This window comes from Temnothorax nylanderi, unplaced genomic scaffold (genome assembly GCF_030848795.1).
Source record: "Temnothorax nylanderi isolate EJ_2023f unplaced genomic scaffold, tnyl_v1.0 TNYL_tig0021_pilon, whole genome shotgun sequence".
NCBI lineage: Eukaryota > Metazoa > Arthropoda > Insecta > Hymenoptera > Formicidae > Temnothorax > Temnothorax nylanderi.
Genome location: NW_027249083.1, coordinates 767,132 through 792,299, shown reverse-complemented (window position 1 = coordinate 792,299; position 25,168 = coordinate 767,132). Strand labels below are relative to the sequence as shown.

The 25,168-nt window shown below is 35.5% G+C and overlaps 1 protein-coding gene across 6 annotated transcripts in view; it reads right to left on the bottom strand.

Annotated features, from left to right (window-relative positions):
• Positions 1–21,944, bottom strand: part of LOC139769280 (trace amine-associated receptor 9) — a 63,584-nt gene extending 41,640 nt beyond the window's left edge. For 3 of the 6 annotated variants that reach the window (XM_071700193.1, XM_071700192.1, XM_071700197.1), the window contains exons 1-2: positions 21,671–21,944; positions 20,999–21,257 (exon numbers count right to left, since the gene is read on the bottom strand). The gene's annotated coding sequence lies outside the window, so the exon portion shown is untranslated. Of the gene's footprint in view, positions 1–20,998; positions 21,367–21,670 lie in introns of all 6 variants that reach the window. The other 3 variants (XM_071700194.1, XM_071700195.1, XM_071700196.1) reach the window with 3 other exon arrangements.
• Positions 21,945–25,168: the final 3,224 nt, after the last annotated feature.

Here is a 25,168-nt window from a genome sequence, read left to right as displayed (position 1 = left end):
TATCGGGCGTTTCTTTTCACTGCAAATTTCGTTTAGAATCAAAGCCAGTACCAGTTAACATCGCCCGTCTGATTTTCACGTGATAATTAATGTATTGGCCCCACGTGCGAATGCGCGAGCAAATATTGAAAATTAATGTGCTATTAAGCCGCTTACCGAGATGAGCTAAAAGCCTAGGCAGACTTTATTCCATATGCTTAATAGTTGTGATTAAATAAATTGATTATTTGCCTATTCATTATCATTATTATAATTACATATACACATTTATATAAAAGTTTATCGCAACATTTCAGTTTTACAACATTGTGTGGGTGTACTGTATTATTAACGTATAGTTAGTGGCAACAATTTTTTAAAACACGGGGAGCAATATTATACATTACATTTATTTAGGTACAAGAAACAAAAAGATTTTAAAAATGCAATATTCTGTAAAATTAATCGCCTCTCCGCTACGTATAATTTTAAAGCACATATTTTTATAATTTGTGAAAGATTATATGATTTATTCACAAAATGGTTTCTACTTTGCAACAAAACGTTACAATTACGCAAGATGGCATATTCCGCACAGACGTAACTTTTATTAAACCGCACATTTTTATTTCAGTAAAGTAAAGAATCCGAATTTGGAAGAATGGGAATAGAAAAATTGAAGAAATAGGAAACTGTAAGTTATAATATTATTTGCAGAAATAACAATAATTCTTTTTTATTTGAAAATGCTACTATTTTTTTCCTAACTTAATTTAAACATAACCATAATTTATAAACATTATTTATATATTAATAGTTGCGTACCTTACAGTAGCAACATTTCATGTATACATTGTGTGACATACCACAAAAATATTGCAGGGATTATTGTAACATGTTTGTATAATACACGAATACATTTATTCTCCAAGCGGTAGATATATATGGGCTGGCGAAGATGCTTTTTAAAACAAAAAGTTCGAAAAGTATAGTTGAATTCACCAACAGTTCGAGCAGGGTATTATTTACTGCATCCTGAATGGGGGCGCGATGCATTTTGGCGTTCATTATCTATTTACGAGCTTTATTATAAATCACATCGACAATTAACGGCGTATTGATTATCGAAAAATTACGTAACCCGTTCGATTGTAAGATCAAATCACCCATTAATGCGGCGAATCGTGCACAATCAATAACAAGGCTTGAAAAACGAGAAGGTAGCTAACGAGTGCAAGATCACCTTTGTCGATTAGATTTTGGTATAATTAAAAAGTGAGCCCGGGGGGGAACCTATCCCCGGTTCAATGCTTGCCCGGAAATTCCGTTCTTTCATACCTTCACGAGGATTTTCCTCGTTCTTTTCAGTAATGATTCGACAAACACCGTCTCAACGTTAGAGCCCGTTCTATTCACTTACGTATTCGTGTCTATTATTCGCACTTCTGCTTTAGGCTTCACTTCTGCTATTCGTTTTGCATATATTAAAGCAAAGATGCGGCTGACACGTGTGGCTTTATATCGCTAACAATCTTTTCCGTATAATATAATAGCTTATTCGAAGCGAATAAATCACACCAATGTGTCCATTTATAAAAGATTCTATAGAATATTGTTCTATTTAATTCCATTTTATCAAAAGTGATAAATAACATAATAATAATTGATTCCGACAATGCATTTTGATTGTTAGAAAAATCAGCCATTGTTTTTACGAATGGTCACGCTGAATATCGCACCTGGTTGTCCACTTCTGCCTTTTTCACTGCAACTGTTAAATTATTGTTCGCGCGTAAACTTTTTGCATTCAGTGGACCCACCATTCATTCAGAACAAATGGCAACTAACTTGTTTATCGAGAAAACTGAGCTCGCCTGGTTGTTGCACTCGTGCCTTCGATTTAATTTACTTGATGTACAATCGATAAATAATGTTGACTTGCCAGCTTTCTCGTTTTCACGCTTGAATAGAAAGGCGAATGGAATGGAAACGGTCTCACACAATATGTATGTATGTACATATTCACATATATAGACCGATACAACACACATGCTTTTGCATTCTATATGAGCAAGTTTCGCACGATCGATACGTCATATACTTTACGCACACGTGCTCCCTATCGGCGAATAAAGGCAAGCAGCTTCGTTTCCTGCAATTACATGAGCAAACATCGCATGGTTGCTTCATTAAAATAACATGCGAGATAAAGTCGAAATTATTCTCCAAATGGCAACGAATATCTATATTAGTCAAATATTTAACTAATATAGAAGAGGGAGAGAACGTTTCACAGTATCTTAATTTTTCCGACGTGTTAACTCAAACGTTCGTATATTTTTTTAATTTTAGTGTAACAGTGATTTACGTTGATAATTGTGAACGGTCTCGCTAAATTGATGAAGTTGTGTGTAATGTTGCGGCAAATTTTAACGAATCGAACGGGTTTATCCTATAGTACTATTCACGATAATCATAAATTTCAGTAATGCAAAGAGTAAACAAGGATAACGCTTAAATCATGGAATCTTTCATTAACGTAGGTCACTGTAAGCCGATTATTTGTAGCTGGTAGGTATGTAATACAAAAATATTTGACATTCATACTTGTCGTCATCCAATATGTAACCATTATTTTTCCATTCGCCATTAATACCGGATTTTTTTCATAAACGCAATATTGCAGAACCTAATAGCAAACGCGAATAAATTAGGAGCTTCAGTGTGCGCTAAACTGTCTGCGAAAGCATAAGATGAAACTGTTGCAAAATGAATTCAAAAGTTTTATTCTAACTGCGCATACATTTATACATTTATACATTTCTTCTGTTAGGATATGTTCAAACTTTCTCAAGTTCTTCTCATTTGGGGTTGTATATCATTTGCGAAAACAATGTTGGTCTTACATGAAGTCTACGGAATATTCAAGCACCATGACAAAGTAGAATATTCTAACTTTCTGACGATGTCAGCTTTTCCCGCTTTATGTACTAACGGAGATATGCTCAAAGTTATTCGCGCGTCTTACTTCACGAACTTTCCAATATCGTGTCTGCATATGTTTGAACAAAAAAAAAAAAGACGAACAGTGTATTTTCGATTTCATATCTTATTTTCGTCACATTTCTTAATCCTCATACTACTCTTGCACTCTTTCTTATATTTTAAGCTTAATTTATATTTGAATATGTAAAATTGATCGGTCCCGTTAGAAAAAAATTTCGATTACATTTCTGTCGTGTCATTTTGATAAAATATTGAATTTCGCTATTACTCTTCGTCCATTTTATTCTATGCTAATACGCAACAATTCCATCCAATTGTATATAATTCCGACAAAAATAGCAGCAAGTCTGCACCTGCGACGAGGTGACAAGACATAACGCAATATAGACGTAATTTAATGGAAGAAATTTCAGAAGGAATGTAGTTCGTCGTTTTCCTTGGAAACCCCACGGCTCAAGTTCGTTATAGTGAGCGACACGGAACAGATAAGAGCGTACACTGATAAGTCGCGTAAGTAAGTTAGTTGCCGGTACCGATTCGTATCGCGGCGCGGCGGCGCGGCGGTACCAAGACGGCGCGATACCTAGGTACTCCTAAGAACTTCGCCAGCCGAGTCATCGCTCGCTCGCAGTCACTTGGCCGATAGTAGCAGCGAGGCGGAGTACATGCACGACGCGACGGGTCGGTAGGATACAGGGTGCTCTGCAACTGGAGGACGGGGATTAAGTCGGGAATGGCTTTATTATGTCAGAAACTACCACCCACCCGTAACGACGGAACGGAACTCGTTGAGTGCCGACAATTTAGTCGCACCGGCGCCGGATGCATTTAGATGGTGAAATTAAAATTTTTTTTCGCGAATAGTGACTGCCACTTTTCCCCTCCTCCCCTCCACTGATTCTCCGAGGTTTCGAGTTTCGACCGTCTCTGCCGCGTCTGTCACACACGTAAACGATTGTATCCATAGAACTTTTGGTCGACTACGTGCAAGATATGTACTTCGCGAAGTGCATTTTGCGTGGTTCAATCGGCGTACCTATGTAACGGCACACGACGATCGTTAGCTCTAATGGTGGAAGACGAAATCGTACGATAAGTCTTTTTTATTATCTCTCGCAGTGGCTTTTCTATAGCTGAGATATGCCGTCGTTCATGGATTTCTAGGGGATATATCCTTTCGCTCTTCTTGGAGCCATCGCGCTGAATCGGAATATATTACAGTTCGCTCGATATGGCTACGTTCGATCGATTTTACGTTAGCTTTCACATTCAAAACTTTTCATTCTTTATCGTTATATTATACAAGTTAATCGTGTTGAAAATTAATCGCTGATTAATAATTTATTTTTAACGACCCTTCTGTTTCTCATTAAATTACAATGAATATCGTATTAAAATAATTTTGCTCCATTTAATTATGTGCACATCGTGCAATAAAACGTATATAAATCACAATATTGTTATCCGCTTTAATAATGCACATATATTAAGTTATATTAATGGTTTTGTTTTAGAAATTTAATAAGCATATTTATTGACGAGATTCTTCTACTCATTGTCAGATTATTATTTCGGAAGATTTTAATGAACATATTTTTTATTCATCATAAATCTATGATGTCGATTTTCTTGATAAAAATTTGATTAAATTATAATCTGTTTTTGCGCAAGTTTTTTAATTTTCTTATATTAAAACTAAATCTAATTGAAATAAATTCTAATCTCTGAATTAAGACTTTACCGCAAAAAAATTATAAAATTAACAGACATAAAAATTTATCAATATACACTTGTATTTTATTTGTTAAAATCTTTTAATCTCACTTTCTCTCTCTCTCTCTCTCTCTCTCTCTCTCTCTCTCTCTCTCTCTCTCTCTTCAATATTAAATGATTTTGTAATTATACTCGGATTGGACTTTTACAAAGTATTTGTGCAGCTTCACAAAGCATCTTATGTATGTACCAATTCTCTGTTGAAAAATGATATCTCTTATGCAATATCTGTTTTGAATACGAGGCACCTCTATTATTTATGTCTCAATATGTACTTTTGCACGGTAGCATTTTACGACTGAAATCGATCCCACGATACATCAAACGGTACATACGATATCTGTACGTTGCTGCATGCGACTCATGTCGTACGCAATTAAAACTCGTTCATATCTATGATGAGCAAAAAACATGACTCGTTAAAATAAGAGCGCCATACCTCCTGCGAACTCCATCATATCCATCTGCGTTGATCGCCTTTTACGTTTTGCCGACGTATCGACAAGTACCGTGTGCTAACGTAGCCGAGTAAGATATCTCTCATGATCGTCCATAAAAATAGATCGTATAGAAATGTTCGTTTGATAGCAGAATTTTTCTTCCAAAGGAGGGAAACGTGTTGTGCACAACACTTCGTCAATTCGTCACTGTCGGCCGTAAAGCACTCGCTTTGGCCCCATACATCTCTCTTCATAAAAGCAGCAATCGGAAAAAAATCTTACTGCAGAAGATATCCATAAAAGTGTCGCCGAATCCAGCTCCGTGAAACGTTCTACCCTCCTTTTTTTTGCCGATCCCTGGTTAGGAGCGGCCGCGCGACAAAAAGAAGAGTCGTTAGTTCAGCGCGAAATAACCATTTGTTATCTCCATTCGTTTCGCCTCGCGGCCATACTCGGACTTCCTTGTTGACGTGTTTACGTTCGCGGATACTACCGCGATGTTTCAAAGGGACGTTTAGGTATCTCGGAAAGACCATAAGTTTGGGATCGTAGATCGAAAACCAAAGTCCCCCGGAAACTGAAGTTACCCGAGAAATCCTGCGTGACAACTTCGGCATTAATGCCTAATTTTGAAGTTTATGTACCTAGTACTACGTAATTATCTTAATTTCACTCTGTGTCCAGTTCTAACATTAATTATATACGAATATATTACGAGTCACGGTTCACGGGAATGAAAACAGAAAACTTATTTTTGTCGCGGAGTGTCAAATTTAACTTTATAATTTTATTGAAATTTATAAGATTTAAAAAATAAAAATTTATTTAATAATTATAAGATAATAAAGATCATATGTCTTTTATATTATCAAAATTTTTGCTATGACTAGATTAAAAAGTTTTAGGGTTTTTGCTCGCTGAGTTACGTTGTATAAGCGCAAGGACAATCGTGATCAATTTTTAAATACATATTCCAGATGGGAACGTAATAGAGCACGTATCAGGATCGCAGAATTTATTCGCGAAAGGCGATCAACGAGTATTTGTGGTTCTAGGATGACGATACAAGGGAGACGCGAATCGGATTACACAGCTACAGGAAAATATTTGCGGTAGATATGGAGTATTGTTGAGAAATCTTGGAAATATCCGAGGGGGAGCATTGTAGCGCCCGGGTAGAATATCCTCCCGCTTTTATTACGGGGACAAAATACTCTGCTGGTAGACGAAATATTTACTGTAGGTACCGATAAGTACGTGTAAATAGAAATGTACCTGTCGCAATACGAAAGAATCGAGACTCTACATAAATGGAATTACAACTTTGTGCTTGTCAGCGCCATTATTTTAATCAGCGCATTGTGCATAGCTCCCTCTTTCACGTTTACCGTTGCATATTTCGAGAATTCTAGCTGCATCCATTGTTCGGATGATCCGAAATATTTTAGCACAAATTCTCGGGGTGAAAGCCCTTTTATGCGAATATGATAAGAGTAACTCTATTCATCAGACAAGTAAATACAATCATCGCGAAGCACATCTATAAGCCAAATCCATATAGTAAATGTTAAATCGTAAAATCATCGAGAGATCGCGTGATTGCTTCTATATTTGTTTTAAATGATTCTTTGATGGCCACATAGCTTATACCTACGTTTCTTTTATTGGATTTGCTCAATGACTACTGTGTCTCCGCGCATTCCAGAGGGTGAAATAAAAATCTCTGGTTAGAGAGCGTTTGACCATTGTATATCGAGAGCATGATGCTCCGAAATGGATTTTTCTGGTGGAGCGATATTCCAATATGCGGTGCTCTATCGGATCTATAAATATATTTCATGGTACGGTGGTGTCATATAAAAAACTAATCGAACAATAAACGGATTATAGGCCGGATATAATCTGCATATCAGAATTTTAAAATTCTTGCAACAAGAGTTATATTTTTCTAAAAACTTGTTGCCAATAAATCTTGTTCAATATAGGCTATTCCGGTCAAATCGACGTTAATGACCAATATATATTGGTCGAATTATAAAGGCTATTTCTTTTCGAATAAAAGCATTCAGAAAAGTTATTACTCATTTTCTATCCTACATTATTTTAAGCTTTAAATAAAAATCTAAAGTAATCACATCATAAAATGTGAGAATATTAACTTTTCATACAACGCGTAAAAAAATATAAATTACTTCCACATAAAATTAAAGTCATCTAAAAAATAAAATCTTTGTTAAAAATCTGATAAGCATATCTTGAGAAAAAATTGGCCAAATTTTATATAATTTTACATTTTATTTAAATAAAAAATACTTGTATTTACTTTGCAGAAAATTTATATCTAGTTAAAATATCGTTAAATAATCTCGACTCGATTTTAATTGATATATTATAATATTTTTATAGTATAACATTAAATATGAAATTTTAATACAATAATCAAAATGTTATTATTATACAAGTTACATAAAAAAATTATCGAACAAAATTGTTAATTTCAAAAGGAGCAATCTTCCTTCGCTGACTATACGATATGATTATATTATTGTTTGAGAAAGGAACAGGAGAAGCGGTACTCCAATTGTTTCCTGCTACACCGGAAGGCGGAAGGGACCAGAGACGAGCGAAAATTTCAGCCGTGCCGTGCGGTTAAACCGCATTCTGGAAACCGTATGCACGGTAGAATCGAGGTTGACGTTGCGTACTTTCGCGGATAACACATACAAATGTAGACAGTTGCCAACTGCGAATGCGCGGCCGAAACTCCGCGTGTTCATTTACTCTTGACTTATTTCTAAATTAAAATTGAGCAAGGAGCGTTTTTTGATACCGCCGAAAGAATTCATCATAGTCCGAAGCAAACAAACAAACAAAAATTAATATAATTTGACGTACCTAATTTGTAAATAAAAAAAAACATTTTTAATTTTCTTTCCTTTCAATTTTGAAACAACTATTTTCTAAAAATATATATATATTTTTTTTGTTTCTCTCTTTTGAATTTGAAGAAATTTTGCGTGAAATTGCAGCAAATGCGAAATGTTTCGTATACCATCAAAGCGAACACAGAGCAGCTCGTATTGCAAATGCCCTCTTCACCTCTACGGTCTATGAACCTGCAGTATGTGTTACCGCAGGAACAATGTGCGCGCGTTATCAGATTAAATAAGCATTCAGCAATTTTGCCGATAAATTTGCAACTGCAAGCGGGATTTTTTCAGAACCGCGTCACGCCGCGGTCAACGATCTGTAATCGCGAGATTTACGAGCGCACTGAGTAACGAGTCGAGCAGATAGATAAACGAGCAAAGTTCTGCGACGAGAGCGAGAATGAGCGCGTTCTTTCATAAAACACACGCCCAGAATTCGTCTGCGCGAAAGTGGTACATATCGAAAAATCTTTTGAACCACCGGCGCGAACGGGAAAAAAGTTTCAATCGATAAAATAAAGAGCCAAACGGATGTGGAATTGAAACGGTCTAGATCGCCGTTTCTCATGCCATTTCTGTAGCGCATGCCTTTATATACTTCTCTTTGCGTTTCAGGGACAGTCGACGAGGAAACGTCGAAGGGAATAAGATCGAAATTCCTTCTTTAAAACGTAATACATTGTAAGACATAATAAGATGTACGAAACAAAAGTATTTAACAAATTCTTTTTCCGTAGAATATGAAGGAAAATTTCAATTTGAATTAATCTCATATCCTCTTTCAATATGCAGATATATCGCATTACGTGCGTAATGATAATAGCGCGAGATACGGCGAATTCAATGAATACAATGAATACCTTTCGATAGCGAGACTTAACTCAGCAAACCTATTTCAGTCTAACTATGCAATTTCTCTGGAAAGTGCGGACGTATCATAAAATTCTATTTTCTCGCGTGCACGTTTCATGTCCCACGCGAACGTGTCACGTTTATATATGGCACAGATTTTTGCGTTACACTTTTCATTCAAGTCGGGGGGGAAATGTCGTCGAAAAGTACACGTCAGTGCTCGGGACGACCGTTATCCGACGGCATTGTGGAGGAAAAAACGTCGCGATTTACAAATGAAAAGCGGAGCTCTTAACGAACGGGCGCCGCGCCGGGCGCGGTTCAGTATTCAGGACGATAAGTGTTAGAATGGGACACGCGCGGGACATTGTTGGAACGGGTCGCGGGAAAAAAAAAGAATAGATAAATTCTCGTTTCGCGCGTATTCATGGGATATCCTGAGTGCGAAACAGATGCTTCGACGCGGACGAGACATCCGCGGGAATCGTCGTATCCGTGAAAAGGTTGAAGAGCGACGCGTGGGATCGCGCGATAGCCTGGCGGAAAACGGTTATGCCGTTTGCGTCGAGTCAGCGTCATAAATTTTACGAACATCCAATCTGCTTTTCTTGAGTGCTCGTGCGCTTTGCCGACTTCGTAATGCATCGCTTGATGGCTTAAAAGCGCGTAAACGGATTGGACCACGCGTTAACGAAGTGTTAACGATAAATGATGGTGCCACCGGCTGAATGTCTTTTTAGTCGGCACGTAGATTTTGCTGTTCTCTCTTTCGTTTATGTTGCGACACGGAAGTTATGAATATATTATTTATATGACGTACTAAACTCACAGCTTACAATCGGGTTAGTTTTTGCAGATTATGTTGGACGAACACGTAACTCGCACATCGGTGCGCTGTATATATTCTCGCGTATTTATCTCTGTAAAACGTATCTGGGTTTCTAGAATCGAACATAAATCAAGGATGAATAGTGAGGTCGATATGATATCGAAATAGCATGTTTAATAAATTAAGCAAAGTTGCGTTGAACGTTGCGTTAAATTATGTGGATAATTTACGGATGAAATTACAAAAGTAATTTTACGTACGTGGATATTATAATATGTTATAACATATTATAGAAACACATCTCGAATATCGGTAAATAATTATTTTACCGTTGTACTTCTCATCTTACGAATGTAGTCTTCGATCAATGTTGTAAATGGAGTAGATGAGAGAGCTAAGGATTATATGTGTCAAATATCGCATCAATTTAGCAGGAGATGCCTAGGGAGTGCCAATTATGCATATCGAATACATATATATATATATATATATATATATATATGTACATAATCGATTTCGATATGTCGGAGCGCCAGCAAAATATGGAGTAAATGATCGAGAAATGCGTGTCAATATCAATGATGAGAATTCCGACGTGCGAGAGCAAATAAATGGCAGCGAGAATTTATAATGATTAAAGTGGATTGCGCAAACTGATCTTTGTAATTGGAAGACTGAAACTGATCAGCGAGCGTTAAATATACGTGCGCGAAATCGAATTATTGCCTCAATTAAACAGACCTCGATTAAACAAACAGCAATTAACATTTTGTATTTCTTTTTATTTTATCATTTTTCAAATATTAAATAAAAATTCGAAATAGGTGTTTAAATGTTAAGTTAAGTTGAGTAAAGACTGTTCATACGTTTCTCTATGTATTTTAAATATGCAGTAAAATTCTCTCGTCTCGACATCTTCAACGCAATTTCGTATCGTTTTCTCTATTATCTGATTTATCTTTAACCGACAAGCTTATATTATGACGTTGAGTTAACAGAGTTGCACAGGTAAATAGATAAACGAAAGGGAAAAATAAGGGAACAGTTTTTATGTTGCTTTCATGCTACACCGTCGGCGGAAGTAGTAAAGCTTGGCTTTAGTCAGACATGCAAGTTCAACTGCAGGGGTAACCGCGGCTTCTTCTTACGCATCGTTGTGCATGGAAAGAAGATTGCGTTAATATTACGAAATTTGTTTTATTTCCATAATAAAACGGATAAAAAGATATCTATACATCTTTATATATTATGTAAATAAGAGAATGAGCAAAATCTTATCTCCCATTCAACAATAAATAAAATATTAATAAACTAATATCTATAAAAAATATAATAATACGTTATTTACTAACCGATAACTTTTGAAACTTATTGATTATCGTTGTATGTCGCTATCGAACTTTTTATATCTTCACAATGATTTTATATAACTTCGTATAAGTTTGCTTGCAGTCTATAGCTGCCTTATTTCCTTTTTTATATTCTTCGTATATAGTTCGGATATTTCTTGAAAAACTGTAAGTTACTTGAAGAATAAGAAGGTACTATCCTATAATATATTGTTATAGCTCTTCTTATACACATAACTTTCGAATAAACCTGCTCCGCGTCTGAAAGCACTAACTGAATTGACGTAATGATATTTTGCTGTTTCAGACAGAAAATGGATCGTAAGATTAATATACCTTATAAACACCTGCGAATAAAATCAATGTTCCATTTTATTATCCTAGTATCAGGGTACGAATCCCCTGATAACCAGTCCCTATCAGAAATCGTCTCTTTCATGTATCCGATAGCTGTTGTTTCAACAATTTGGTGACTATATAACCGCGCAGTTACGATCGGAAGGGAGATACACACCGTGAAGAGATTGACGCGCCGGCTATGGAAACGAGTGAAGTCTGAGGGTGGCGAGAGGGTGTCTGCAATGTCGTAAAGGGTGTAAAAGAATGAATTCGACAGTTTGCGCGGGTGCGAAACTTTAAGCGATGCGTTGCTCGTAAAAAGCGTAAAACTTTATTCGACCTTTTCCCATATCTTTCTATGGTATTGCTAATGCACAATGACTTTCGCAAAACTTAATAATATCTTTTTATATGACGTAAGTTGTAAAAAATAAGAATATTCGATGTTTATGGTAGAATACTTAATGACAGAAAATCATTAAAGTCGCATAATAAGACTCAGGTTTAGATATAACAAGCATGATGTGTGTGACGGTAGATACCTTTTTCTAAACTACTTTCTTTTGAATTATATATCTTCGTACTGCGCGTGATATTTTTATGCGCAAGCAAACCGTATAACTTGCGATATATCACAATTCAGTGAGATTACCAGAATATATATCTAAGCTGTCGCATCGTTGGCGTGTAAAATTTACGTCGTGGCGGACATCTTTCATCCTGGCAGGAAAATAGAAACTCAAAGGAAGAGGAGGAACACGCGATTCGATCGGACTTTCCCAAAGGTGTCGTATTCGGGGAAGTTCCGCCGATAAATAATGGGACCGTTCTCCACGCTCGTGTTCACGCATTGTCGTATACGTTCGTGCAAGTAACTTCAGCTGTTTGAACGGGACAGACGTCAGTGGAATGAATCGTGAGCTGACATCATCGCTATAACGTGTTACGGGACATCAAGTTTTGGATAAACAGGCGTAACTCTCTCTACTCGGAATTTCTGTAATGTCATTACTTTCCACTATATTTTATTTGAGTCCACTTAATTCATTTTTCATTATCAATATAGATTTGAAAAAAAATATGTAAAATAATGGCCCAATAGCAGAAAGAGAGGAAATATACAACGCTGCCATTTTTTCGTATCAAGAGAGTAACGTATAACATTCAATATACAATATCCAATTTACCTACAATTGCAATGTGAATATCGCTGTTACGATTATTCTATCTAGTTACGTATTACGTGATTAATTCATAATGTGATAATATATGTGTTATAGGGTAATTACATTCATGCGCTATATAAATTCGTAGGAACGAAGAAATTAATTACGAAACGCATTTGTTTACATTAAGCCATAGTACATTTTCTATGAAGTCAGTCAATTAGCGTAACAAACTAATTATGCATATTGTTGTTTTTCTTTATGTTTACTATTCGCCCGTGGTATTTGTTAAACGCATTGGCAAATGGAACGTTCAGATCTCTCCTACGAAATATTTATTGCGAATATGCTCCCGCATATATCGCTTGACGTCGCGCGACGGTAAAAACATATAGCATTGATTAAAAGTGACAATATTTCAGGATTTTATTTAGAACGCAAATAGGGACGCAAGAAATATAGAACCCTTTAAATCTTATTCAGAATACCGCCCGAAAATATGATTTAAATTTATGTAAACTATTGCACTATGCATCACATATCGCGGTACGTTGCAGCGACTACGACGTTATTTCCATTCCTAAATAAACGCAAACGCAATTCCAAATAGATTTGCTCTTTCGTGCGTGTTTGAGCGTATGCGCGTGTTGAAATTGCATTTTGAGCGGCGAGCGTAATTGTTTTCAAAGTCTCTCTACAAGCGACAGACACAACGTTTGGTCATTTCTAGATTATAGCTTAATACAATTGTTCGTCTTACATTTCATTTGTAATGCTGCAAACTTTCATTATTATTAGTAACAAATAAAAACATGCAATATATTTCAGGGAGAAATTCTGTAACAAAAATTATAAATTCTTATTTTATTCGATTTTTTAAAATTGAAAATAAAATTACTATCTCATTAATTTTGCCGTAACGATCAACGACGAAATTACGCGGCTCATTTAGCGGACTTATTAATTAGATATTATTAAAGGCTGTCGTAAGTATTATTTTCATTTTTGCCTTGATGGAACAAAGGAGCAAAGTTTTAATGAAAAACGAATATTACTTTGTGATTATCGCTTGTGTCCTGTAATTTGTCGCGATGATGTTATTCTCCTTTTTTTTCATTCCCTCTTTCTGATTTCTCGTCGAGAGTTCAGAGGACAAGGAGAGCTCGCGGTGGAAGAGAACTCCACTGTTTTTCTCCTCACTCGCGCCATTCGCCATTTCTTTCTATCGCGACTTCCGTTATGCCGCTGTAACGCAGGAAGAACCGAGAACATAAATAAGCCTGGCAGAAATTAATGCGTACGAAAGTTTTTTTTCCAACCGGAAACGAGGTTGTCGAGCACGTTAAAACTTTCGTAGGGGTTCACTAAAAAAGTCCGCGAGCGAAAGGATGAGGAAGCGATGAGCACATGTCCCCTGTGAGCCGCGCTACGATTGCGCTCGAAGCGAAGTGGTTTTCTCATTCATTCCATTCGCCATTTCCAACTCAGTGATTACCAAACTTTGCAGCCAATAATTTCCTGAATCAATCTTGATTCTAATTTTTTTTGCAAATGTCGACATTTCTGCGACATTCAGAGCTGTTCTATTTTCATTGCAGTAGTGTATTTCCTCATTCTTAATTTGTAATTCAATTGAAATTTTTTAATTTCATCGAAACTATTCTATAATCTAATAATCAACTTAGAACAGGAATAGGAAGCAAATATTTAATTAATTTTGTGCATTGCTAATGAATATTATATTTAAGAGCAATATCGAATCGCGTTAAATATAATACGTGGACGCGCGCGTTGACATTTTATTATTTTTTATTGTACACGCATGTGCAAGATAGTGTCTTGATTCTCCTAAATCAATGCAGACTAAATAGCAATAAACCTGTACCTGTTGATCCGGTGAGATCCAAACGTGCGCGACTTCCTCTAAGCGTGAATTTTGAATGACGCGTCTGTCTTTGACTGTCCAACGTACGCGTCAGCTATGTGCGATTTCAATTGTAAAAGCGAACGTCAACTTGATTAACGCGACACTTGCAAAGCGGCATTTCACGCGATAACCAAATGCTTGAAATCATCCTTCAATTCCAATCGTGGTTTCATATTGAAAAACGCATCCTGTAAATCTGTACGGTAACAGCATCTTTAAAATATTGATAAAGCTAGGAACGCAATTTGTCAAATTCAGTAGTTTTTGTCAGGAAAAGCCGAAGAGATTCTTTCCCCATCGGCACGATATTTCTAATGTTTTATATTGCAGTGACAGAGGAAAAGCTTGTAAAACTGGCGAACTTTGGAATGTCCTTTGAACTCTCTGTTAGATACGCCGTCTAACATCCGATCGTGAAAATTTAATACGGTGACGACAGGATCAAGCTTTTTACCTCCTAACGCTATGGGAACCATAGCATTAGGAGCTATTGTCTGTTCTTTTTATATCTTTGTTTATCGATTATTCACATGAGGATATAATAAAAAGGTCGACAGCGTGAAAACGTAGATATGAAAATGGAAAATTTATAGTAAAAATGTTATGCTCCCGAACAATATAAATATATAAAGGTACATATAATGATATTTATAATTCACTATTTATAACTCTCCACTCTGGTCGACAGTATTTAGTATTCCATCCATATAAAGCAAATCAGTTTTACGATAAGCGGATTGCTGACATCTGTCATTGAACGTAATGATTTTCCGATGTGACAAAAAAAACTGCGCGTCTATCGCAATTTCACGAGATGCGCAATATTTGTAGCAATTTGCCAGTGGTGTATCGTATTAATAATCAATAATACATAACGTGCGATTGATCATTATACATAGAATATGGGATAAATAACGTACGTTGTATGAATAGAAAATTAACTATGATTTATATCAGATTGGGAGCATGATTAATAGTTACAACAAATTTAATCAATAATGAAAAGCGCAAATAAATGTACATCGTGAGAGAGCAGGAGAAAGCGAGATTTTAGTTACAAAATGTAATTAATATTTATTTATTTTCTATTAATTTCTATTGTTTCTATGATTTTAATACTAATACTAGAAATGTGCTTACAATACTCTGAAATTTTTATAATTGCTTGCAAAAAATTAGAAGTGAAAGCAAAATGGATATTGAATAGCTGTTATTGCCATGAAAAATTTTATACTTTGAAATTATATGTTAAGACAAAAGAAAGTAAGTGATTTAATGAATATATATTATTTATACATTATCTTTAAAAATAGTATTAAATAATTTCTTAAACTATCAATTGTCATGATTGTCATAAAATTGTATTATAGTAAGAGATCTTATCTTACTTAAAACTCTCTCTCTCTCTCTTACTTATCGTACCTAACGCGGGAGCTTAAAGTACAAAATTGTTCATGGCGATAACGGCTATGCATATTAAAACGTAAAGAGAACGAAGAAGAAATCATTAGTCGGGCACGAAGGAGCCAATGGAAAAGGGGAGTTTTAATCCTCGACCTGATAAAGTACAATCTTCCTGCTAAATTTAGTTTTAACTTTTGTGAGAGCGCTTTTCTATCATCGTTAATGACGAAACAAACAATGAAGTTACTAAATACTTGCCTGTAGAAAATGAATTACCGTTGTGTGTTATTATACTAAAATTGTGTGTAACAAGATATTCCGTGTACGCAGTATAATTTTTTCGCTTCATGTTATATATTGGATGCAATAAAATACAGAATGAATACGAATATTCTCTTGGAAAACTATGCAAACTTATCGCGCAGAAGTGGATTTACACCGGATATCCTATTTGTGTACACACGGAAATTGGAAATAAAACTGTAGCGTTGTAACAACGATTTTATATTCGAATCCACTAGCCGAAAAGTTGAGCAAGGTTTCAATTGCAAATAAACGAAATAGTAGTGAAGTGAAATAGCACGTAAAGTGGGAGTTTTGTTACAATTCCACGTTTGTGATCATCGTTTTTGACTTAAAAAAAAAACTTTATGTCCGCAGCAGACGCAAAATTACGATTCATTGGTAATTCATTGAAATGCACATCGTTTATTTAAACTAATGTTATAAATAAAGTAATTATGATTGATATTCGCGAATGCATATTTGCGGTATATTTATTTAATTATTCCTCATATTGTAATTCGTTTCTATTTATATACAGTTAAATGAATGCCATTATTCATAATTATTCGTTAATAAGTTCTAATTTATTAATTCAACTCATATCAACATCATTTTCAGCGACGGTTATGACCTCAACAAATAAATATGTCGAAGAACCATTCCAGCAGTTAGGATTCTAATTCTTACTTCTCAAAATACAAAATTACATATCATTTCCATATCATTTTGTACACACATCAATCGTAAAGCGCGAATTCCAACATATACGTATGCATTATCTAGTTATATCGCATGAATGTCCACAGACCGCATAATAATCTGCTTTATACTAGTTCCTCCTTCGGCGTACGTAACATCAAAGTACGCGATAGTACCTCTTTCTCATGCAACTGCCAGATTACTGTTTAAATAAATATGAAAACCCGATATAACGATCTAAATATGGTCTAAAGTTATTAAACTTAGTTATTAAACATTCGCAAAGCAAATCTTCACGATGTTTTTTCCTTGCAGTTCCATATTTAGCAAAGTGGTATAAAATATTGCGTGAAGGAACGTGATTTTATATAATAATTGATACTGCAAAGCAATTATTCATGATTGTAGATTTTAAATGGAATCCGAAATGATCTAAATGTCAATATATTCGAATTACAACATGGTTACAGAACCAACAAGATATTGCAAACTGCATCAAACTGAAGTTTAATTCCAATGTCAGTCGTCTTGTCAGTAGCAGACTTACCGAGGAACATGTATAATCGTCTGTAATTTGTATCCATGAAACAGCTTAGAGTTTTATTTTTGTACAAAATTAAACTTGCAAGATCAAGATTAATAAATAATTTGATAAATAATTTAAACAAGAATCAAGAAATGTATGTATACGTATGAGAAACGTATAATATATTTTTAATAAAACTAAAAAACATAAAAGAGGTTTTGATGTTCATTTGAGTATTAAAATAAGTAAAAATAATTTTTCAAGTTGAATAAAGGAATTTCATCATATTTTTTTTTTAAATTTTACATCTAATATAGGCGATTTAAAAGCATATTTAACTATTATTAAGGTATAGAAGGGAGACAAGGGATTCAGAAACAAACGTTCAATTGTAACACACAATAGCATTAATATAATTTTGCATAATAGTATCGTTAGCTTAAATGTTTAAACCGAGTGCTCACTACTACGTGTCGCGATTAATAACCATAGCCAATTAATATTATCTACCTATCGCTGGGCACACACACAACAAATCCGTAAAAACTCGCGATAATCCATTTAAGCGCAGCTCACCGGTTCCAGCCGTAAAAATTATCAGTGAAATACCAGCTCGGAATTCTTCGTCACACGCGTCACCAGCAAGCAATTATATTTCTCCTATCTGTAATTGTACCTATATAATATCGCCATTTATATTACATATTCTTTTATCGTCTCATTATATAAATTCCACAAAGATTTTCCGATATTTGAATTAAGCTAAAAATTTGAAAAATTGCAAAAGTTTTTTTCCTTTATCCGTTCAATTATTTTACGTGCGAAATAATTTTGTATTTGCCGTTTCCTAAAACTATCGATTAGATCCTCTACAATTGCAAATTATTTTATTATTTGTATTAAATGGATTAACATCCAAAGCATAAAAATTACATAATTTCTAAACGAAGTAACCTGATCGTTGTGTCACATCTTACAGATTTGTATCTCTCCATACAATCTTTTTAATTTTATCAGATATGTGTCGTAAAAGCAGCTCATCTATCGAATCCCGATAAGACATATTCTTGGCAGTCTGCTTCCTAGATAGTAGATACGAAGTAGAAGCGTTTCACTCAAACACGTTTCGCGCCTCATAAAATGGGGCTCGTTCCAGGTTTCGCCGAGAAACGAGGTGAAACGACACGAGCGTTTTACGTTAAAATCGTTAATTAAAACGCTTATAAGGGAGCTCGAATGGGTGTATCGTATAAGGGGCTAATGCCGTGATGTACCTTCTGCGATGCAATAATGGAGATTTGCGAATGGCCGTCGTATACGCACAGACGATAACATTTTTATAAGAGAGACAGAGAGAGAGAGAGAGAGAGAGAGAGAGAGAGAGAGAGAGAGAGAGAGAGAGAGAGAGAGAGAGAGAGAGAGAGAGAGAGAGAGAGAGAGAGAGAGAGAGAAGGTAAGAGTAAAAAAGCTGATAATATATGGGGTGTGTGTGTGTGTGTGTGTGTGTGTGAAGAAGAATAAAGGCGATGATATTTTTACACCATTCTTCATATTGCGCTCAAATTATATACTTAATACTGTCGACAAGCCACTTCCGTCGATAATAGTGGAAAAGTGTAATAAATTCTATCGCGCCTCGCTGAAATGGATATCACGCGCGGGGCTTGCGATCAATTTAAAACGACCAGCTCTATCAGCGGCGACGCCGCTGGAAAACTATTAAGGTGAAGCGTTTACAAGTACAAATTGAAGCGCAGCTTTCCGACGAATGCAGTTATTTGCATGTATTGAATTTGTCACGAAGCAGAAATAGAATCCTTCCCCATTGTAATTGGCAAAGTCATCGAGTAACTTTGTCGATTTTTTAGAAATACAAATCACTTCTGATTTACATTAATAATTCGTGCCATGAATGATCAATCGTTTTGAGATTAAAATCTTATTTCGTGGATGAAGATTATTGAGAAATTATATTTACGTCATTTATAGATTTATACCGCGCTTTTTCAATTTACAACGAGATAAATATAAAATTCTTTTTAAGACCAGATAAATAATCTACCAACGCAATAACTTTGTATTAAAACGGAGACTTGTTTTAGTCGAGATCACTTAAAAAGATTCGCAGGATCAAAAAATTGAATTAAGAGTTGCAATCAGAAAATATTTTAGTTATTATTAGTTATATACAAAACAGGATAAAATAAAAATTGTTACAATATAGCTTTATTTATTCATGTCGATTTATCAAATTATTATTTTATTGTTGAAAGTAAAAAAAAATAAACGATTATCAAATAAAAATTATAATCGCTAAAGAAAGATCACTATAGATAACAGGTAAGAAGCTTTTGCGATTTGATCTTCCGTTATATTTACGTATCCCATATCTAAGAAATCGTTTAATATTAAAGATGCTTGCCGAGAAAGTTTTGAAAACTTGGTCAGAGAACTGTGAGTAACAATACGATCAAACTACTCTGTAACCACGGATCTGTCGCAAGCATATCGCTCAGTATCAGCCGAGCTATGGTATCTTGTTTTGTATAGTTTGTATCAGTTCTCCAAACTACATATCCTTTGGATGGAATTATAATAGCGTAGACGTAGAACTTCCGCGTAACGTAAGATCAATGTTTGTCTATGCCACTTATTGTTGTTTTAAGCATTGATGAAATAACATAAGTATTATTTATGTAGATACTATGAGAAGAGAATTATCGGACAATTACATACAACATAATATTAATGTTATATAATATGATATTAATATTATATTTTTTATGTAATATTAATCGTATCCATCTAAATAATATCAATTATAATATTAATATATCGTATCCACAGTTCTATATTCCGTTAATTCTTATTGTAAAAAGGATATAGACAGAAACTTCTGGCTTCCATACAGTTCTTTACGACTTAACACGAATGTAATGTTTGTAATTTAATATCTTAAGTGCAGCTGATGCAGACCTTAATAGCAGTTATAATGAAATAAGAAAACATACGATGATTACTTTGAGCAATAGTAACCAGGTATGTATGACATAAATTGTAGAAATCGAATTTTTATAAAATATGTCTAAGAATCTTTGATCTAATAGGCTAAATACATGCATATTTTATCGAAACTTGATGATAACATTAATTTAATGTTATATATTTTATATAATATTAAATTTGTTAATAGTGTAATAAATAAATTTACTACACATTAAATACTTATATTTACGTGTAATAACAATCGTATATTGTAAATTATGCGTTTTATAAAACTATATTACAAACACAATTAACAATACAAATTTACTTCTTCTTTTTAAGATATATATTCGTGCCATGGTAGAAAACTTGATTATAGAATAAAAACGTTTTTTTCTGAAGCTAACGCAAACGTATCGCCTGTTTTACTCCGCTCCGCACTACACCCTATTCCAAATGGCATGCGAAATAAGAGGATTCAGCTTCAATTGTTGTAATTAGATACGTACTCGGCAGTAGTAAATCCACGAGTGTCGATAAGGCTTGAGTAAGTACGCGACGCTTCGGAAAGCAGAGGAAAAACGCTCGTGCGTGACTTTCGAAGGCGAGAAATCTTGAGTGGCTGGTATGCTCCGCGGTGATACCCGATAGATCACTTGATCGAAACACCAAGATGGATCACGTCTTGGCAAAAACTTCACGATTTGGCTTCCCTTTTCACCCGTTGACACAAGAAGACGCCTTTGCCGTTCCTTTTTAATAACTTCGCTGTAGGAAATGCATGTACTATCGTCACTCAATTTTACTCCTTTTTTTCTCTTTTTGTTCGCGACAGAGAGTTTTTCATGCGGGAGTAATAAATTGCAAACTGTGCTCCCTTCGATATAAAATATGCAATGAAAAGTAATGAAGAAGCGAACTTGCAAAAGATGCACAGTTTCTTCAATCTCCCGTAAATATTACATCCTAAGATAGCTTTCTTAAAAAAAGATGTAAATTTTTTCTCGAAACTTATATATCTGTTTTACGCGCAAAATATTAATGAATTTCTATATTTCTATATTTTAATTACAAATATATATATAAAACATAATAATCTACATTTAAAAAATCTCCAGAAGAAAGAAATTAGTCAAGATGTTTAGACTTTTCTATCTTTTACAATTAATGTAACTCAGCACCTCTTTTTCTTTTATGCAGATCGAACGAAAACACTTTCGAAGTGGTAATGTGTGAAAAAAATACTTGTTTTATTATGTTGTCTATGTGTATTGTTATCGATGGTCAAGTCCGTGTCGCTGGTGTATATTGTAGAAAAATTAACGGCGGCGTCTCTCCCGGGATGGGGTAGTCGGCGGAGCGCGTCGTAGCGTCGCGATGCTGCGGACGCCACCGAAAGAGCCGAGGGAAACGAGAGAGAGAGAGGAGCGTCGCGACGACGCGGAGGCTGACGACGCACTGACTGCCCGCCTGGGTGCTCCCGACAGTAGTCGCACTGGGTGAGAGAGAAAGAGAGTACGAGACAGGAAAGGGTGGGTAGAGAAGGGAGAGAGAACAAGAGAGAGATAGAGACGGAGAGAGAGAGAGAGAGAGAGAGAGAGAGAGAGAGAGAGAGAGAGAGAGAGAGAGAGAGAGAGAGAGAGAGAGAGAGAGAGAGAGGGAGGGAGAGAGGGAGGGAGGGAGGGAGAGTGAATGTGGATGCAACCCTGGTCTCCTGATCTCCTAACTGCACTGACACCCTCTCGCGGTGCCAAAATCTATCCACCCACGCGCTCGTTCGCGAACACCCCCTGACATATCGCCCGTTCTCGGTTGATCGAGAATCGCACGCGTCGAAGATCGCGACACACTTTCGGCAACGCGTCGCGACAGTGATGACGCGAGAGTAGCAAAGCTCAGCTTGAAATTGTGAATATTCCTGCCGGAAAACGGTCTCGTTGAAAATTTCCTTGCCTAAGGACGAAAGTCGTTACAAACGACAGTCGTATATAGAGAGAAAATATGTAACACGTTCTCGGTGTGCGTCTTATATGACGACCTGTGTATACAGAGCCCGTTAATGAGCCCACCTAATGAAGTAGCACTTTATGGCGCGCTTTATATATCTTGATGAACTATGTGACTTATAAAAATATGCATACGCATCTCCATGTCCATGATTGAAATAATATAATTTCTCTTAGTGCTTTTCCCAACGAACGCGTATTTAAAAGTACGACATTTTTTTCAAATTCCAGTGCATATTTTAGTGCACGTTTCATACGGTTACACAATTCTACGTCGAGTGATTTAACGCTAGCGCAAATGAAACTTGAATATTTAATCCAGGTAATATAAAATAATAGGGTGCATACACAAGAATTGTTAAATAAAGACGTAGCGAGTAGTCTGTTTTCGCGAGCGGGCAAATCTCTTTCGCTACGTTTCGCACGAGCAACGAATGGTTCATTGTTTCGAATATAGTTGCGCAAAAGTTCGTATATTTATTTAAACACACAGAATGCTAAAGGTAAATTACGCGTCACACATACGTGTTCATCCATCTTTCGTGAAAAATAATGAGGTGCAAGCTTTAATTTGTGTGTACTCGACATTACTCAGACGTAAGTTTGAAATCGCAATTATACTCTTAATTGCAATAATAATTTAGGTGGGCGAGCTTAGTTTAGACCTTTAGACCGCCCAGCTCCTATCGGAGCTGCAGCGCGATCAATTAATTAACTCGTGCTATCGCTATTTTCTTTTGACATCCGCATTTCGCATTTCCTCGAGTATCTCGGAAAGTTGCCAGCATTTCTCATCGCACTTTCGTTAAAGATTATGTGATTATAGGCAACGACTTGTGAAAGTGTCGTAAATCATGTAACAGCTGATACTTGATACCAATTCTACGAAAAGTTGCAGATTATTTACGTACCGCAATAACATACAGCAGTACTCATTAATAATCGCTCCGGTTATCTACTACTTCTTTTAGTAGACGCTATGATATATTTCTGACCACTTTGCATGCAATAGCGCGCCGTTTTAAATTTCTCTTAATATATCGCGCTCTGCTGTGCTGTGTTTCACGTGAAAGTTGCTATATATCATAAAAAAGGATGAAAATTAACCGTTGTCACAATAAAGCAACGTTTACAAAGTGCGATTCGTATACAAACATAAAACGAGAACGTGCTTAGGCAAGTATTCAAAATATTATATATAATATTTTATTATTATATTTTATATAAATATTAAAATATTCATTACATTAATATATTTTACAATATTACGTTAATATGTATAATGTTATAATTAATAAAAATTTACAGAGAGCGCGTGCAGTTAATTATATATAGAATTCAAAATCATTCCATTGAGATATTCAGAGATAAGAACTATACGCAAGAGAGATCTCGTTATCTTTATTAACTTAGTAGGTTCACAAAATCTCCTCCGGTTATATTGAATTCAGTCACGATATAGTACACCGCAGTGTAAGTATTTACTCACAGCCGTATCATGCAATTAGCCGTGTTTTGGGGGAGAATTGCATCGAGAAGTGGGATGGGAATTACGCGGTACAGCCAATTAAGGGGCCAAAAGTATACACCTTCACGTAAGAGTGAAAGAACCCATTCACTGATGGAAAAGGTTTAGCGCCAAGTGCCCAGTCATTCACCATCGGCGAAAGTAATCTCGCACTTTGTCAGCGCGAAGATTTAGCCGCAGTTGGGCACCGCTGCTACCAAAAAGCCAACCCAATTCTAGTACCACATATACTAGAAGTAACTGTAAGTAGGTAGTTCGAATCTTTGGTTCACCGTTCGTACATACAAGACTAACCGCGTAGAAACGGGAGTTATCGGGCGAAGAAAAGGGATCAAATTGCACGGTGATTTAGATGTAGCGAAAGAAAAAAGTTTTAAATAGAAGTACGCAATGCATATAATAGCGTGATATTTTAAAGCGCATTAACATCGCATTAAACACGTTAATTTCAATCGTAAAATATTTAACAAATGTATTGTGTCTAGAACGTGTTACTATAATATCTTATTCCTACGATATATTATATAGTTTGCAATTAGGTTGCGCACAACGCTGTGTTGAGAGGGAAAAATTGCAAATGCCCCGAAGTTCGTGAAGCTGAGAATTTCGCGAGTATATAAAACTTTACACGTTATAATATCAGAATACTGTTTGTCGAATTAACATTTCTTACTTTGTCTTATACATACCCCACCCGTTCTGTATGCAAGTATGCGTTCAAAGTTTGATAAACTTTTATAATAAGTGGGTAAATTGTAGTCAGAATATGTCTAAAGTTTTTAGAGGGGATTCAGGGAAGTACGTTTAATATAGAAAGACTAATAAAGTTATTTTTTTATTTTTTAAACTCATTTTTAAGTAATTCTCGCAACGTCTTTCGCCATACATATATATGTACGTATATACAATAAAGTCTCCTATATGAATTTCACGACGCTATTTAATAAGGTACGAAGTGGACAGACGTCGGTTAAAATTCCAACCGTTAGTACATTCTTCGACATATACCCTCGGAATACTTTCTAAGTTATTCCGCGAAAATATTCCACGGATATAATATCCGTCAGTAGTTGGGTAGACAGATTCGATGAATTGCGATAAGTTGGTACTTGATAAGAAATTTCAATTCAAGTTTATTACCTCCA